The 15738-nt window shown below is 37.5% G+C and overlaps 1 protein-coding gene and 1 long non-coding RNA gene across 11 annotated transcripts in view; one reads left to right on the plus strand and one right to left on the minus strand.

Annotated features, from left to right (window-relative positions):
• The window catches only part of TPK1 (thiamin pyrophosphokinase 1), a 320519-nt gene that overhangs the window by 63882 nt on the left and 240899 nt on the right, over positions 1–15738 (plus strand). The window lies entirely within an intron of this gene.
• LOC140697520 (uncharacterized) lies at positions 12544–15505 on the minus strand. Its single transcript, XR_012074657.1, has 2 exons — positions 15364–15505; positions 12544–12724 (listed from the first exon to the last, which is right to left on the minus strand). It is a non-coding gene; the product is annotated as an uncharacterized lncRNA (long non-coding RNA).

The raw sequence follows: 15738 nt of genomic DNA on the forward strand, positions 1-15738 counted from the left end.
ATTGCCCATGAAATGATTTTTATAGTATTTTTAACCATCAATTAGGGTACTAGATGAAATGCTATGATTGAAAAGGAAATGTCCCTGAAATAGTGATTTCCCGGCCATGTGACTTTGTATGCCTTATGGCAGTTAGCGTAGACAATTTGATTGCCTGTTTTACTTTGTTTTTTTTTTTTTTTTTTTTTTTTGCCATTTAGATCTGTATCCTAACTGGTATGTGGATTTTTAATGTAACGGGAAAATGGCTTCCAAGTTTGTATGGCTACTTATGTTTATATATTTTAACTCATTTGTTCATTCATTTAATTACATTGGTTCCATGTTTAATTTACAGGCACAGACATACTTTTTTGCCCGGTATTAAGCCCGGTGAAGTGAGCCTGATATGTGGTCAGTTAGAGGAGTGTAGTAAGCACCTTATTAAGTTACTCTTGCTAGAGAGCCTAAGCGGGCACATTTGTGGGGTAGTATCCTTACTGAGACAAAATAAAAGTTAAAAAAAAACAAAACAACAAAAGCAAACCCAAAAGACAAAGAACAAAGGATTCTATCTCTACACGAAGCTGATAGTGAAATAAAGTAAAAAGTAAAGCATCACCTTGGGTCAGCTATCCCGAGATGAGTTCAATATTTTGCACTTCTTAAGGTTGCTGGTGTCCAGCTCTTTAAAAAGGGTAATGTCATCCTCGCAACCAAATTGCTTGGGTCTTAGATGCCTTCCCTGAAAGGCAGTTGTTGCCGCATTTAACAGCTCTTCCCAGAACTTTGTTATGGAGACATCAAGATGTCTCCATGGTGGTTTTTCTCCATTTCAGTTGCAATACAGAGCTTATTCAGTTAGTCTGAAGGACTTCTGAAAGAGCAGGCTTTGGAGAAGCAATCGGGGAACATGGTGTGCTTCACCTCCATTTCTCCCCATGCTTTGTAATGTATCATACTGGAAGCATTGATTTTTACCCTGCTCTGCTCTAAAGTTCAAACTCTTAGTTATGTTACGTGTTAGATAAATATTAGTGTTTCTCTGTGTGTTAGATTCTTGTCCTGCTTTGCTTAATGGCTTTTCCTTTTTGTTTCAAGCCAACCTACATCTGGAAGTTTGTTTATTTTTAAGGTCATGCTACTGAATTGAATATAGGTGAGTTACAAAACATTTCCACTGGTTAATATTCGTGTATAATTACAGAGTGAAACTTCTTGTGGTACGAGTCGTTGGTGAAGCTGAGCCTCTCTGAGTGTTTAGTTTCACAGTAATAGCTGGTTGGAGTCTTTGGAAAGAAGCTGCCATGGGGAAGCAGGAAAGACAGTGAGAGTGTATCACATGCTTTTTGCTACCTCACTGGGAGACATTTGGCTGAGAGGAAATCCGATCTACATTTCTATGTCTAGAGTGTATTGGCAGTGTTTGGAACAAACTGAACGGGGGAAATCAAAGGGCAAAACACTTGCTTTAAGTTAGTAGGAGAGGAACTGTAGGGGGAGGAAATACTCTGTTTTCGAATGTATTCACTAGAGCTGAACAGTGTGAACTGTTAGGTACGTCTAACGGAAGACTCTGTGGGAGTGAAATAGTGATAGCTTCTAGTAAGGCTTCCTTGCTATCTACATGGTTCTCATGAATGTAGCTTTTAAGGACTTGCTGGTTAAGACTATCTGGAAAGGTAGAATGTCACCTACATTTCTGTCATTTAAATGCATCCAGGCAAAGATCCAGCTGATACTTTAGCTGGGAAAATGCTAGGCGGTAGGGTATCCAGATTTTAGTTAGGATGATCTGGGAGGCATCTGTCCTAGTAATGAGCAGCTTAGTCATTAGACTTAAGAATCCTGTAACAGTTAGGCTTATCACAGTCTATTGAACTACCAAATTGATGCTGTTTGTGTCATTTTCTGTTCTTAGTGTTTCACAGAACTTATGCTTTGAGCACATTTAAGTGAACACTGAGGCAAAGATCTGATGAGCAACTTGCATACTTGGTTCAGGTCCATTAAGCAAAACAGTTAGGTACAAGCTGTAGTCCCTGTAAATAAGGCTGGCAGCAAAGGCTGATCCCAGTCAAACATTTGGGGACTACGAAAAGTTATCTAAATAGATGACATTTTAATGTATTAGTGGGACAGGACAAAACACACATTGTCTGATATGAGGCCAGAGACATACTCTACTACTCTCATCCCCAAGATCGTGGTCCATTTCTATTGAATTAGAGCTTTCATCGTTCTGGGTAGTATGATATAAATGATGCCACATATTAAGGACCTCAGAGTTCCTTTGTTCCTGAGGATTCCCTCTTACACCATTATGTTCTGTTTGTTTTGTTTCAGAAACTACAGTGTCATAGGGCATTTAGGGAATTGATACCAAAACTTTGAGCACTTTATAGTTGAAATGCATTCATAAATCTCCTGCTATACGTTCGAATTCCGTGGTACTTTATATGAACTGTTGTATTTGCTATTTAAAAAAGGAAAGTCATTTTTAAATATCAAGTTTTACAGCATAACATTTTCTGATATGTTGACTGGGAGACAAAAAAAATCCTTATTTATTTCCTTTTTAATCCGTATATATTTTTTTTTTGCATCATCTGCTGCAAGCAATGTACAAGGTCAGGAGTATCAGTGAGAAAGACCCAGGCTGTATTCTTACCCTGCTTACAATCTAGTGTTGGATGTACGCAGTCCCATTGAATACATCCTAATATTCTTGGCAAATCAAAAGATACTATCGTTATGGACTGAATTGTTTCTTCCCCCCAATAATATGTTGCAGCCCTAACCCCCAACGTGACAGTATTTGGAGATAGTGTCTTTAAAGAGCTAATTAAGGTTAAATGGGGTGATGAGTAGAGTCCTAAAGCAACAATACTAGTGTCCTTTTAAGAAGAAGAGATACCAGGGCTGCTGCTGTCAGAGGAAAGGCTACATTGAGAAGGCAGCTTCCTGTAAGCCAAGGAGAGTGGCCTCAAGAAAAATCAACCCTGCTGACACCTTGATCTTGAACTTTGAGTCTCCATGACTGTGGAGAAATAAATTTCTGTTGTTTGAGTCACCCTGCTGTGGTGCTTTGCTATGAAAGTCTTAGTGCACTGACACAGTTATACATGAGGCTTCTTGGCAAGCTGAGAATTGTTCAACTCTCTTTTCTCTGTGGAGGAGCCTTGATCTCAAAGCTCCTTTTTATTTGTAAGCCTGAGGCCAGGGGTTCTCTTGCTCTTACCTTTAGTATGTTGTAGCTCCAGTCAATTACCAGTGGGCACTAAACCTCCCTTGGTCCCCCTGTGTTTACAAAAGACATTTCAGAGACTTCAGAAAAACAGTGGACCCTATATGTTACATATTAATTTGATAAGTATAATTAGAATTTGGGAAATCACTTTTGGACACCTTAAACAAATACAGAAAAATGTATGGACCAAACAGATTAAAGCACATATTTAAATAACTCAATTCTGTGATCATTTTGGTCATTGATCTATTGCGCTTTATAAAGATGAGAAGAATTTGCTTTTCTTGTAAAACTTAAGAGAGATTGATTGCATTGCTTTGGGACCATTCTCAGCTTCAGTCTGGATATTCTATAGGTCATTTCACATAAAGGCCAACCTTAAGTGCGACTCTTCCGTCCTCCCTCATGGGCTGTGGCCTGTTTGCAGCGCCATGGTCTGCTCTTCGCACTAGATTTGTTCATTGAGAGGTAAATTGGGATTACGGCTGCCACCACTGACTCTCAGTGAAGCTGTCAGTAGTAGGTAAGATCACTTAGGGACCGGAGGATATTTTAGATGAGGAGGGCACAGAAGCTTTTAAATAAAGATTTAAATGTGTTTACAAAGAAAGAAAGGTTGCTTCCATGCATACTATTATTCATACTACAATTTTTGTTTGTTTTTTTTATAGTTTTGTGTTTCTGACTTGGAGACAGACATATGGTTCTTTAATTAAAATGTTTAGGATAGGTTGCTTTCTTTTACATCTCTACATTAGAAAAGTACCTCACCTCCTTTTCTTTTCCCTCAACTCCTGCCATGTTAATATAAATAAATACTTGGGTGGTTCTTATGAAGTGAGTGGACTCATTGAATTAAGCTTATTGGAAAAAATATTCACCAGACTATCCAAGGATGGAGAATGAAGTGGGTTTGTAAAATCAGCCAAGATATACTTGCCAAACTTAGTATCTTTAGAAAGTTACCAGCTTCTCTCTCATCCCTCCCTTCCTGCCTCCCTCCCTTCCTTCCATTGTAACTTAAATGGTGAAAAGGGGAAAAGTACCAATGATGGTTATTTCCTTCTCATTAAGTCATAAAAGAATGGCTGTAAGAATTGAGCATTATACAATGTTTTAGTTTAAATTCTTTTATCCTGAAGATGCAATTTATCTACCCTTTATATAAGTGGTCAATGTGCAAAACATATTCCAAAGTAATAGAAGTTAATGGAAAATTATAGAATCATCCAGAATATTTGTTTTTGAAATTGTAGTTCTGTCCTTAAGGTAAAATTGTTCTGTAATTTTATTTTGAAAATCAAAGTGTCAAAAAATGGACCTTTCCCTACTGTGTTCTGTCATTAGCTTTAAGAACACAGGGGTATTTTGATTTTTCAGTGAAGTGGTATGTCTTTGGGGTGATTTTGGGAGTTCAAAAGAGGAGGTGGCAGAGGATGAATAAGGTACAATGAATTTTTTCAATTGTCAACAACTTTTGGTTATGTGAAAAAAAATTGATAATATGGTGTTTAAAATGTACTTTCATTGTTACCAACCTGGATCATTCATTAGACAAATATTTATTCAATATATAACTTATCACTGGTTACAAATCCAAGCCAGTCTTTTTGCTTTATGATTATTTTACACATCTTACTTACAGTGATGCATTTTATAATTTCAGTCCTTTTCCTGGAGTTTTGCTGGCAGTTTAATCATGATTCACAGCACTGTGCATTCTTTATATCAACAGCGTATAGAACATTGCAGGAATAACAATAGCGGCATTATCTTTGTACTGGCTAGAAATAGGCTGGGTTTGTCATCTCAGAGGAAAAAAAGATAAATATAAGCTGAAATTTATCGGAGTATGGGTGTGGACGTACATAGAAAGCAAATTTAGGGGTTTTGAGAAATAGAAGTATGCCAACCCAAGCAACTATAACTTTATTTAACAATAGATTTAATTGTATATGGCCTGTCCATGTCCAAAGGCTTAAATTCACCAGATTCTCCTTTGCTTTGATTACGTAGGCAGAACTATTAGTTCTGTTTTTCCTTATTTTTTAATTTGATTAATCAGTTATAACTAAATCAGTGATGTCCTTGAGAAAAGGGTGTTTTCATTCATAACATTCAGTAGGCCTCTGAGGACTATTTTCCAAAGCTCTTAACAGCTGAATAAAAAAAATACTGTCTCTCATTGTTGGAAATGAGATAGGGGTATTGTTAGAATGCTGCAAATGGAACAACTGTTCCTAGTTTCTATGGGACATTTTTAGCAGAGCGCTCAATAATACCTTCCCTTCTTCTTGTGCCTTTTTATATCTTGTCTTACATAACAAAGCACAAAATAATATGTTAATGCTACAGGTTAGTCTAAAACTAGTATTTTTTCCCTTAATGATACTGGTATTATAAGCCTGCCTCAATAACATCTGGATATTTTCTTGGAGAAATGAATCCTTTATCTTCTCAGGGTATAAAACACAAATCAAGATATATCTGCTCTCTGGGTTTAAAAAAAACAACACTCCTTTCCTCCACAGCAGAGAAAGAAACAGAAAGCGTATGGAAACTACTTTTTTTTTTCTTTTGTAAATATAAAGCAGTCTTTCCATACTTAACAACATTAAAGGCTTGTGGATGCGTGGCACTGCATATGTTTAGTTAAATGTGGTGTAGAAATGGTCTGGAGGTTCTACTTGGAGAAAATGATTTTCACGTCATGTCTGTGACACCTGTTAACTTTCCACACGCGTGCAACTAAGAAACCGTTAGAGCTGAGAGCCCTGAGCCTTTCACGACTCTGCCGTTCATTCAGTTTAAACACCATTGGAGGGTGAGGTATGCACATTTAAAATTTTATTCTTTATTAGGCACAACTGGGGTTTAAACTTCTGGATGGAAGATTGAGCTATGCTGTACCTTATTGCTTGTTACAAAAAACAAACTCTAGTTGTGTAAAGTTTTGATTAACTGAATATCTCAACTGAAGATACACAGTTAATCATGCTGCACAATTTTCCTGCCAGCTTTTACCTTTAGAAGTTATAAACCGTAAATGTCAAACTCCCAATCAGTGTGAAAGCAGCTGGGTAACGATTTCACCCATTCTCTTAGTGCATCATCTCCGCGCTAATGAGACTTCACGTTTGCAGTGTTGATCTTGGTACCCGCAGGTCTGTTGCCGTTAGCGTGGGTTTCAGTTGTATTTACTGTATGTGCTCCTCGTGTCAGGAACAGTCACTCACTGTTTTATATGAGGATTTTTGATATTTGTTAAACACTTGTTGGAACAAACTGGACATGGGTATTTCTATTGCGTTTGAATTTTAGAGTCGATGTAAATTTACTTTTGCCTACCTTTGAGCATTTTGTTTCCCTTTTAAACAATTTTATCCTACCATGCTGTTGCTGGTGGTGTCTGTTTTTCTTTCTTATTTTTGAACATTAAACTGATAATAATTTCATCTGCCTTTTTATTGAGTTTTGCATCAAAATTAAAAGGCAGTTTCTCAACTGTGGTACATGGATAGTGTAACTTCAGTAAATTTAAGTAGTATCTTAAGTAAAAGTAAAAATTATTATTAGTTAATTGAGCTCTTCTGTCCTTTCAGTTTTATGAATGATACCAGCACAGTTCTGTAATTTATTTTAAGGCAAACTGATAGTAAATATGTCAGCAAAATAAAAGAGGAAAAGTTAGATAAATAACAAGTTATTTACAACCATCAAATGAAAAGCTGTAAAACTGAGTGAACTTAGAAATGTATACAGAAGAATATTTATTGCTGAACTTTTTGTTATTACCCACAGTCTCTTTTTCCTTCCTTGGATGAACCAAGCCAGCCTTAAGATGGCACCTGATTGATGTTTGGTTCCTCCGACTAGGAGGTTATTAGACTTGATTGATTAATTGGATGCTGTCATTATCTTTATTTCATTTGACCTTTCCAAATAGCATATTTTTGGCTTTGGTACCATAAATAAAAGTGAGAGGAAACACTTTTCCAAAACAAGCTAATTAATACACGTTTATCACTTGCTTTCACCCTCTTGTAACATTGGTAAACACGTACGTTTTTGTTTTTCATTAACTTATGAAATTCTGATCAGCTCCTTCAAATTTGCATGATTCTGACATGTTTTCTATCTCCTACGCTTGTTACTTGGAATGATTAAGATCTTATTTTGGCAACTTGGGTGATATAATTGATGATGATGTTACTTTTAATTTTTTGAGCTGTTAGAAACTTTCTTAAATAACCTAATAACTAGTATGTTAATACTACTGAAGGAAATTAAAGAATTGGAAGGTATATTTTTACCCATGAGTATTTAGAAAATACATTGTAGGTAAATTGGAGATTACCAGTATTGTAAAGGGAAGAATACAAGTTATTTCTCGATATGTCAAAACAACAACAAAAGCAGAATTCCCACACCTGGATGAGTTAGAGAACATTTTCCAACTTCAGAAATTCCTCTATTTTTCCTTATTTTCTTTCTCAGGGAGATGGGCTCTTTCTGAACAGATTTTATAAGGCTGAACGAACCACTGTTCCTTTGAGCTTTTGGAGATCTGCAACTATAGTTGCAGATACAGTGAGAGGACTTCTCATGAGATTTGAATTCATTTGTGCAACATCGACAGCGATCATAAGAATGAACCAGGCTTAAAGTGGACACTTCAGTGTCAGGATGGTGTGTTTTCTCTTCAGTTTTCTCTGTGTCCACCTTCTTTGCTGCCTACATTTGAAAGAGCAGGAAACTAACAAAACGGCTTCCTTGATGTCAAAGCTGTTTGCTGATTGATTCTGACTTAAAATTCTTGCAACTTGTTTTTCTCTTTCCTCTGACAAAGCCCCACCTCTGCTTCCTTTGCTCAGCTGCTTTTGTGCTAAACAGCCCCAACCTTGCATTACCCTCCCCACTCCCTGTACATTCCTTACCTAGAATAGCTCATCCTTTCACCCAGAAGCTCTGTTCTAGAAAGGAGGTCGTGGGCTGACAGCCTCAGAAGAAAGAACAGGCCCCCTGGAGTTTCTCCATGAACCAGGTAGATCAAGATTAAGAACACCGCACCCCAGAAGTCACTCTGATTGTCGCGTCCTTTCTGCTCCATCTGGTTTTTCTATGAAACCTCAGGACGCCAGCCCCACGATGGATCACAGTCCCTAAGGCATCAAGCTGCTGTGCCTCCCCTTTGCCTGGTAAAGCAACAAAACTGTCCCTTCCTAATTCTCCCAGAACTCTGCCTCTGAGTCTGTTTGGCCGTCGGGGTACAGAGGCTGGTTTTTCAGCAACAATTTCTGGTGACCACGGCAGGACACCTCTCCTATTCTTTCCTACAGTTGGACACCTCAGCTCCTTTGGACTTTTTCGGCAACACAGTCAGTATATAAAGCAGAGCTTTTAAACTGTGTATTACCTCCTCTCCATCTACTTCCCAACTTTGTCTTAGAACTGTTGGAGAACGGCAGTAGACAATTTTATTTAGGCAGTATGGATTTTTTCATGGGGGTCTACATTTAATAGAATTGTTTTAGCTGTTAACTTTCAATTTTGGATTAAGATTTGTTTTCAGATTGCTAACTGATGGCAGCTCTATTATTCCTGGCCTGAAATACGCTCTCCGCTGGGTGTAACATACACACCTCTTACTCAGCACATCGGAAACCACCTCATCTTTCCCTTAAAAGCAGGTCTTGTGGGACTTACATCCTTTGTAATTCACTAAGGCTCACTCTTTGAAGCCATCTTTAACCCTCCACTCTTCTTTATTTCAGCCTTACAGAGATGTATCAACTATTTTCAGTTTTTTTTTTTCCTTTATGGTTTTCCATTTTCTTATCCATTCCTCTTTCCCACCAGCTAATTTCTTCTAGGCTCTAACCCTGCCCTTGTCCACTGGAGTTATTCTCACCATTACCTGCCCCCCTCCATAGGTCCTCTGGGTACCAACTTTAGATTCATTGAGGTAGGTTCTTAGTCTCCCTGTTCAAAAGCTTTGAAGGTGTCACAAGTTCTGATGCCTTAGGCTTTTTAGGCTTTTACGTTTAAAATTTCTTCACCATCCTGGCTTACGTGTGTCATCTTCTCCAGTAGACTCCTAACTCTTGAGGGTAAACTCTTCGGCCCCTACCTCCCAGGTCGGTGCTTAGTTGAGCACGCTGCTTGTGTCCAGGAGAATCTCTGTTACTTGCCTTTCTGCCCGCATGCTGGCCTGCCTTCCTCGCAGCCTGCCAGTCTGCGCCAGTTTGTCTACCATTATTTCATGCCCCGAATTTCCCATTTGAGGTAAATTAGTCTGATGTCTGCTAGCTACATCACTGACCACCCCCCCTTTTTTGGTAGGCACATAAACCTACTCAGTTTTTACTCTTTTTTTCTAGATGTTCAAGATAGCCACAACCAGTTTTTTCACAGAACAGTATTTGTTGCCTTCTTGAGCCCCTGGTAACATAAGCGCTTTCCATATTTTATGCCAAGGAAAATTATTCTTGTAGAGCACACAGTATTTCAGAGTTTAAAAAGTAGAAAGCAGATGAACTCTTCATTTTGTGTATCTTTGTATTTCTGGTTACCTTCCATGCAGTGAAAATGGTATGTTAATGTTACAGGTGATGGTAAAGTTGTCACAGAACCATTGCTTTTTACATTTAAACAAACTTATTCCAAATACTATTTGGACAGTTCAGATATGTTGCTGCCAGGTGGCCGTGGGGTTGTCGTGTCTCTGTAATACGAACAGTGTCTTTTCTAATCTAGTTGAACTCCTGTAGTAAAAAAACAGGTTTTTCACATGTTAATATCCAGCAACTTAATAAAAATTATGCTTAGCATTAAATAGTGAATTCAGAGCTGATCTTTTCAGGAGATATTTAACAAATAGGATAAAACATTTTGTGTTCAAGGACCCTAACCAAGAAAGTGAAAAGTCAGCCCACAGAATGGGAGGAAATATGTGCCAGTTTTATATCTGGTAAGAGATGTGTATATAGAATATATAAAGAACTCTTACAACTCAATAAGATCAAAATTAAAAAATGTGCAAAGGATCTGAATAGATACTTCTCCAAAGAAGATATACAAATGGCCAATATGCACCTGAAAAGATGCTCTGCAAATGCTCAGGGAAATGCAAATCAAAACACATCAAGGTACCACTTTATATCCACCAAAGTGGAATGAAAAAGTTGAAGTGTTAGTGAGGATGTGGGGGAATCAGAACTCTCACGTGCTGTTAGTGGGAATGCCATATGGTGCAGTGGCGTCAGAAGACTTTGTGTCTCTTCATTAAAAAGAGTTCATTTGACACAACATTTCAATGCCGAGGTACATTCCCAGAAGAAATGACAACGTGTGTCCACACAAATCTTGAATAAGAATGTTCATAGCACCATTGTACATGACGGCCAAAACGTGGAAACAATGGTCCTGAAGACCATTAACAGATGAATGGATAAAGAAAGTGTGTTATGTCCATATGATACAGAATTGTTCAGGCCTTAAAAAGGAGTAAAATACTGGTACATCCCACAACCTGGATGAGCCTTGAAGACATTAATCTAAATGAGAGAATCCAGACTCGAAAAGCTACATGCTATGCGCTGCCATTCATAGACAGTGTCTAGGTCAGGCACATCTGCAGAAACAGAAAATTTATTACCAGGTGATTAGGGGGAGTTACTAAAAGGGGTGGGGTTTCTTTTTAGATGATTGATTGTGGTGATGATGGTTGTACAACTCTGAATATTTTAAAACCGTTGAATTCTTTAAACTTGTTGATTTTATGGTTTGGGAATATAAGTCTCAATGAGCTATTACAAAAATAATAGACATTAAGGTATATGTTGTATCTTCTAATCTTTATTATCCTAATAATTCTTAATACATGTCTTGACTGGGATGTTCGCTTTTCATATGATCTTTAATTTTTACGTAAAACCAAATCTGTCCAACATGCTGTCCTTAATTCTACTTATATTCATGTAGTTTGGGCCAGTGGTTGTCAAGCTGAGCATGTGTCGGAATGACCTGGAGGGCCCCAAACTCAGCTTTTCGGATTCAGTAGGTCTGGGGCAGGGCTCAAAAATTTGCCTTTTTAACAGTTTTTAACAAGAATACCTCCTGTTTGGTTTAAGAACTAGTGTTTTAGGTCTTACCTTTTTTTTTTTTTTTTAAAGCACGTTTATTAGCTTCTGAGCTAATGGCCTTGGTAGACTTATCTTAGCTCTGCGTGCTCTCTCATTCTCGTCTCATGCAGCATCCCTCTCTGACCAGTGTGAGCATAGCTTTTCAGTATATTTGGTTTCCTTTTACGAATACGTCTCTCCCCTTTTTTGCATAATGGACTTGAAGTTTGAGTGAAAAATTCTTTTTACTACCGAACTTTTTTATCTTGATTTTCTTCAACATCTGTAGTAACTATTTTCTTTGCACATCTGCCTTGGAAAGTAGAAACTTGGCTAATGCTGCACAAAATATCTTGCACAGAAAAAAATGAAGCTGATTTCTTTATAAAGTGATACACTTAAGAAGCCAAACACAAATGTCAGTTACGATTTTTTGGTGAACTTCACTGTTCTTAGTACTTATTTTAATTCCCAGATCAAAGAGTGGCTTTAATTTGTTTTAATTAGAACATTCTTGTTTGAAATATTTTTTTACTAGGTAAGCTTTACATGGAAGAGTGTAACGGGCATTCATTATTAGCATTAAATTCTTAATGAAAGTAACTGCTTTCAGAGGAAATTTATTTTCTTGATTTAAAACAAGCAAACAAAACATTTTCTGAAAGGGAACTATCCTTAGGGTTCTATCACCAGGAAGTCCTTAAGCCTCTTGTTCAATGTTGGGAATTAGTGATGGTTCAAAATGCTTATTAAACTCATAAATGAAATGGGGACCTGGCAGATTGCTGGGATTACGGAGTCTGTGAGACAAGACCCTTCCCTAGAAGGGATCTGCAGTCTGTCGATCAGTCGGTGAGGATTTACGAAGCGTCTCAGGTTCACCAGTACTGTGAACAATGCTTGGAGGGGATCTGACGCATATAGGGAAGGTCTCACCCTTAAGAGTTTTTATCCTGTATTGAGATGAGGCTCCGCACAAGAATTACCCAAGTCTGCACATTGTGTGTCGTCTGGGGGTGACGATGCATGCTGTTGGAATTCAAAAAGGGACCTTGGGGATCGAGCTGGAGATGGGTCTGAATGCACACCCACCAGGAGTTCACTGAAAACTGCTGCAGGCAAAAATGCCGTCTCTGATAATAAATTGCAAGGAGATCAAAAGTGATCTTTCTAAAAGGAAAGTGAAACCGCTAGGATGTAGAATTCTTTATTTTATCGGCTGGTATGGAAGGGAGCCGCTGTTGCCCATCAGACTGAGGAATCCCGGTGCACGCGGCCAGCTGAGTGCCCCTCTTGTGCCTACTGCATTTTATACTGGGCTTTACCTGGCCCCACAGAGTTTATGGGGAGCCTTCGGGAAGAGCAGGAAAACCTAGAAACCAAAAAATAGGCAGCTGTTTAGGATGTTTTACAATGTTGGAATAAGTAATGCACCAGGATTAAGAATTCTACTTTATGAACAAAGGTAGGAATATAATGAAAAAATATATTTATAGTGAAAAGTATAGTAATTTAGAGACTCTGAGAAGCTACTTAATACCTTGGTCTTACCTGCCACAACTGAGTGTTAGGACAGTCTCAGGTTATAATGACGCTGGAAAACTCTTGTTTGTAACGTCTGTTCTGAGCCAAAGGATCAAATTGTCTTCCCTTTATATATAATAGTAATAGTAACATGACTGGTGTGAGGAATGCTATGTGCCATAGGTGGGCTTATTTGCTTAAAGCTCTTTGAATTTAACATAACAATTCCCTTTGCATTATAGGTGTTCAAGTATATTGAATTGCAGTTAAACTTTTGTAGTTATTTTATTTCAGTGAAATTAATTTGGGCCTTTTGGCTTTATGAGAGCATGCTTGCTTGATTTAGCTGGATGTTTTAAGTGGAGCCAATATGTTCGCTAAAATAAATGAGTCAAGAATTTATAAATATGATGGATACATACATAATATGTTTGTATTCTTTTACCTTATTCCAAAAATGATCTAATAAGGAAACTTGATCAACTTAAATTTTAGCTAACTTTCCGGCACTACTGATGAAAGTTGTATAAAACATTTTTCTTACTCATAATGACTGGATTCTTATATCACATGTGGAGATATTTCCAGAAGAATAAAAGACTTAAATGTAAAAAATGCAATAAAAATCTTTGAAGATAATCAGTTGGGGTATATGTGAATATAGGATTAAGGAAAGTCCATTTCAACTAGGTTTGGAAACGAGAGGTTTAAGAAGAAGGCGTATTTGATTATATAAAAGAATAGAAAATCTTCTGTAGCAGAAAATATTATAAACTGTTAAAAATGGGTTTGGAATAAGAAGTATAAACAGATGATAGAGAAGAAGTTTTACCTATAAGTGTATAATTAAGTAAAAGCCAAATTAACTAAAAAAAAAATTACTGAGGATAAAAATAGGCATTTTCAAAAAGAACTAATTCAAATAAACCCCAAACATATGACAAGATGCTCCAGTTGATGGTAGCGGGGAAAAGCATGTTAACAAAATGAGAGCCCATTTACACCTATTAGAGTGACAGAAATTAGAGTAACAGCTATTGCTGTTGGAGACAGAGAAAGTGGGATAACCTGATATTGTTCGCAGAGATGGGAACTATTACTTTATCTTTGGAACATAATCTGGCAACCTCTATTAACATTAAAAAAAAAAGTCTTTTTAATTCTGCAGTTCCAACTACTGTGACTTTCTGTTCTGTGGAGATGTGAGCTACATATGTGAAACACGTGTGAAAGGTCTGTGTATGTATGTATACACACAGACACATACATAGCATTCCTAATAGAGGCAGAACACTGGAGAACAGAGTCCACGCCTGTCCGCAGTTGAATAGTATCATATGTTATGGGACACCCATGTTGTAGACCATCATGCCATTTTTAGAAAAAAGAATTAGAGTTGTGCTCATTGCCTGGGAATTTCAGTGAAGTATTATTGAGGGAGAAAAAAAAAAAAGCAAGATGCAGGAAAGTTCCAATTACATTATCCTGTTTTTGTAAAGCAGACTTTACAAATGTCCATTTATGCACATTTTAGTGTGTATGTGTAAAGATTGATGTCAGTGATGTCTGTATATAAACATGGAGAGGCGTACTAGTTCTAGTGTGTTTCTTCGACAGCAGTCAGGGGAAGGGGATCTGGTGGTACATATGAGCATAGAGAAAAGACAAGGAGATGACAAGGAAAAGTATAAAAATAGCATAATGCATTTATGATATAAACAAATTTATATGTGTAAGTTTGAGACATTTATATAAACCGTATATATGTATTTAAAAATGAAATTTTAAAAAGTTGAGAATAGTATGAAAAAGAGTTGGATATGTGTGCAAAGAAGTAGAACATAGACATTTCCTTTGGCTTGAAGTTATGGGCAGAACCGTGATGATTCATTGAGGAATACTTATTTGACAACTATATAAAAAGCTCTTCTCTAGTATTTTTTTCCTTAAGATTAGTAAACCCTTTTATACTGCAACTTTGTATTTTCAGTTGATTTAGGAAAAAATAACACATTCAAACATGGTTAGTATATAAATTATACAATGATTTTTCAATAAAAAATAGATAATAATAATACCTGTGTGTGATACAGATTGTGTTCTGGATGTAATAACACTATGTGAGGTGAGGGAGGTCACAGAAGACTTCTGGGAGGAAGCAGAGGATGTCTTCTTGGCAGAAAGGTAGCAAGAAGGAAAATACAGAAGTGAGGCGGAGTGTGGATTTCCATGTTAAGTGCAGTGGTGCACAAGAATCAACTAAGAAGTAGATTATAAATGAAAATGGCTGAGTTTTATTGACTCTAAGACTTCATTGGTTGTAAGATGCATTATTATTTTATGTACTGCTAGGAAAGACACGCTTATTACACTATTCACTGCACAAGCATTTCTGTCTCATGGTTTCTTTGGGTCAAGAATTCGAGTCATTTAGCACAGATGGTTCTGGCTTAGGGTGTCTAGTGAGATTGTCCTGAAGATACTGACCAGGTCTCTAGTCAATCTGAAGGCTTTCCTGGGGCTGGAGAACCCACTTTCAAGATGGACCACTCAGATTGCCGTTAGGAGAAGCCTTCATGCTTCGTGGAGACGCTCAAGTGTCTTAGCAGCATGGCAGTTCGCTTTCCCCAGAGTGGTGATGCCTGAGAGCAAGTCAGGAGGGTTCTGTGATGTCTTTTATGACCTGATTTCTGAGGTCACATGCCATTGTTTCTATAATGGTCCTTAGAAGTGAGTTGCTGGATCAAGCCCACTTTCGTGGGGAGGGCAGTCAGACTTCACTTTTTGAAGCATCAGGGAATTTGTGGGTGTAACTGAATCCACAACATCTGGAAAGGGAACTACAAGTGAAAAAAATGGTTA

The sequence above is a fragment of the Vicugna pacos genome, chromosome 7, assembly GCF_048564905.1.
Source record: "Vicugna pacos chromosome 7, VicPac4, whole genome shotgun sequence".
In the NCBI taxonomy this organism is placed as follows: Eukaryota; Metazoa; Chordata; class Mammalia; order Artiodactyla; family Camelidae; genus Vicugna; species Vicugna pacos.